The 2,860-nt window shown below is 42.0% G+C and overlaps 1 protein-coding gene and 1 long non-coding RNA gene across 3 annotated transcripts in view; both read left to right on the top strand.

The window, feature by feature from the left end:
- The window catches only part of LOC109311532, a 13,408-nt gene extending 10,833 nt beyond the window's left edge, over nucleotides 1-2,575 (top strand). The window contains exon 3 of the long non-coding RNA XR_002101531.1: nucleotides 2,566-2,575. This is a non-coding gene — a long non-coding RNA (uncharacterized LOC109311532). The remainder of the gene's footprint in view (nucleotides 1-2,565) is intronic.
- The window catches only part of FZD3 (frizzled class receptor 3), a 79,781-nt gene that overhangs the window by 13,261 nt on the left and 63,660 nt on the right, over nucleotides 1-2,860 (top strand). The window lies entirely within an intron of this gene.

Here is a 2,860-nt window from a genome sequence, read left to right as displayed (position 1 = left end):
ACTCTTTCCTGCCATGGCTGGGGGTCGGACTAGATGATCTGCTCAGGTCCCTTCCGACCCTAGAAACTATGAAACTATGAAAATGTAATGTGAAAAATTAGGGAAAAGGTTCTTTTAAATACAGGATGCCCTTGTGTCTCTTCAGCTGGATGTATTATGGAAGTATTTGCCTTTTTTGGGAAGAGTAGTGGCATATAAATCTAACACACAACAATTCCATTGCTAAGGCTGTGTTGTGATTTCTGCTCAAAGCAGACTTCCCTCTCTTATACATGCAATGAATTTGGTTTCCAGGTTTGATGCACTAATTCTTAAGATGCCCTTTCCATATATTTCGGTTAGAATGTCTCCTAACCTTTGCAGAAGAAACATTTTTAAAATGTTTATACCTGTTCCTTCACAATTGCACTTTAAAATGTTTCTTGTTAAACTATCTCAATTCCAAAAACTCCAGACTTGGCTCACATTGCATTGTTCCAACATCTAAATTTTGATTCCAAAGCTCTTGTAGAATTAAAATTAAGTACAAAAATTTATTCCTGTAGTTAAAAATAGTCTTACTTGAATGGCATCATAAAAAGCCATCAGAACTCCTCAGAGTCCTCTTTCTTTCTGCCACTGTAGAGGCAGATGCTTTTGTGTTTGAGCTTCAAGCTGTCAGGCTGAAAATTTTAAGCTTGAGCTCATTTTCTCGCACTTTACCAGTCTCCGTTAGTAGCCTGGATCACAGTGTACTAGAGAAGGGATTGTTGCATTGAAGTCAGTGTTGTGAAAGATCCTTCATCAGTTTGTCTGTATGACATGACTTTCTGTGCCCCATCAGAGAGGATCCGTAGAGAGAGAGGGATCTCATGAGAGCTGCTAGGCTTAATGTCTGTGAGGTGGTTGCTAGATTTTGGAGAATAGGAAGCTGTGAAGTTTACAGAGGAGCTAAGGAATAGACGTCATCTTAAAAAAAAAAAAGCCCCTACTCATGCACCTTTTCTCTCACCATCCAGTTGTATCCCTTGAGATGAAGAAGGCTGGAAAACAAATCTGCTACATAAACCTCCTATGGTTTTTCAGAGCAGAAGTGCCCCTGACTAATCTATACTTTGCCAGATGAGCTCTGCTGTGTCTAACCAGGCAGGGCTCATCACAGCAGGATTCTTGCTGCCTTCTTTTCCCCACACCTGATTGTGTCTCATTGCTAATCTCATTGTTTTAAAACATGTTTATGTGAACATAGATTTGCAGGATTAAGCCATTCATTAAACATGACAGGAGATGGTAATGAGCACGAACTACAAAGCCCTTTAGCTTTGCCCTCTTAGTTCATCTGACCTGTTCTTGTAGCATCACTCCACCCATTCCTTTCCACTTGTCTCCTTAGTTTTCTTCCTCTGCAGCCCCCTCTGCATTTTATTCTGTGCCACCCCATATGCATGGAATGTATTTACTAATTCAGCAGTGCTCGGCTTTCCAGCCCCACAAGATGAATGAGTGGCATGGGCCAATCTGTGGGCTGGATCCAGTCTGTCTGGGTCTGGGCTGGTACAGTCTGTCTGAACTGGCACTCCAGCCCAGCCCGGTGCTCCAGATCTAGCCATGAAGCAATTAACACTGCCACCACTCCTGTGCTATCAAACTTCCAGGCCTGTGGGAAGTGCCATGGGCTGGACAACATGGTCTTGTGGGCCAGAAGTTAACTACCGTTGCACTAATCTGGTTGGCAAAGTTACTGTCCTCTGCTTTTAAGTACCTCCTAAAGGCTGACCTGTTCCCCAGTGCTTATGAAGAAAAAATTGCCAGTTTACATCATCTGCTTGACTTACATAAAAAAAATTCTGTCACTGGAATGCTTTTGATCCTGTTATTCTATGCTCTACTTTTACTTAATGGTTACATCATACCATTGATTCCTCTGTGTTTCTTCATTATTTTCAATCTACAGTACCATGTCTTTTAAGAGTTGTTGTTTGGGGCAGAAAACTATGGCTGCTTACAGACATAAAAAAAACCAAAAAAACAACCCCCAAACCACTGCCCTACTTTAAACTCCATGCACCCCTGTGCTGAACCCAGTGCATGCCCAGAAGAGGAATCACATTAGTTGGACTGGGCTGGCCCAACGTCTGTATAGATCAGGCATTTTAGTGGGACTTTATTGGCACTTTTATCTAATAGCTGATTGAATCAGCTGTTAGATAAGAGCACTGAAAAGCCCCGCTGAAGCGTCTGATCTATACAGATGCTACAGAGCTAGATTGAACTAATGCGCTGCTTCTACCTGTGAAACACTGGGTTTTTGAGGGGGGGTTTCCATGTCTGTTAGCACCCTATCTGTTCAGTAAATTAGTTCAGGAAAATAGTAAGCATGCTATTTTAATGCCCCACAAACAATAAATGTAAATTTTTCAATCATTTTATGTAATGAATATTCAACTGAAGGGAAGAACAGTCAGGTTTTTTCAGGATTTGGTTTTATTTAATCTGATAACTCTCTTAACATTAATTGGCTATGTTCCAAATCCAAACCAACTAGGAGCATACTGATCTTCAGCATACTGCCAATTTGTGTTGAAGAGCTCCTGGTCACTCTGAACTGCTTCTACAAAGCATATGAAATGCTTAGACTGTCTGTCAACTTCATGAAAATAAAGGTACTTCAATAAGTCTCAAATGCCTCTACACAAACGCTCGTAGTATGGGCAACAAGCAGGAGGAACTCACCCTCCTGCTGGCTGACACCAGCCCAGACATAGTGAGGATTACAGAAACGTGGTGGGACAAAACGCATGATTGGGCGGTCAATGTCAAGGGCTATAGGCTGTACAGGAGGGACAGGATAGGAAAGAGAGATGGGGGCGTGGCGCTCTAT

The sequence above is a fragment of the Crocodylus porosus genome, unplaced genomic scaffold (genome assembly GCF_001723895.1).
Source record: "Crocodylus porosus isolate Cpor-Errol unplaced genomic scaffold, CroPor_comp1, whole genome shotgun sequence".
Taxonomy (NCBI): Eukaryota; Metazoa; Chordata; order Crocodylia; family Crocodylidae; genus Crocodylus; species Crocodylus porosus.
The sequence above is the reverse complement of the archived record's forward strand: the minus strand, read 5'-3'. Positions and strand labels throughout refer to the sequence as shown.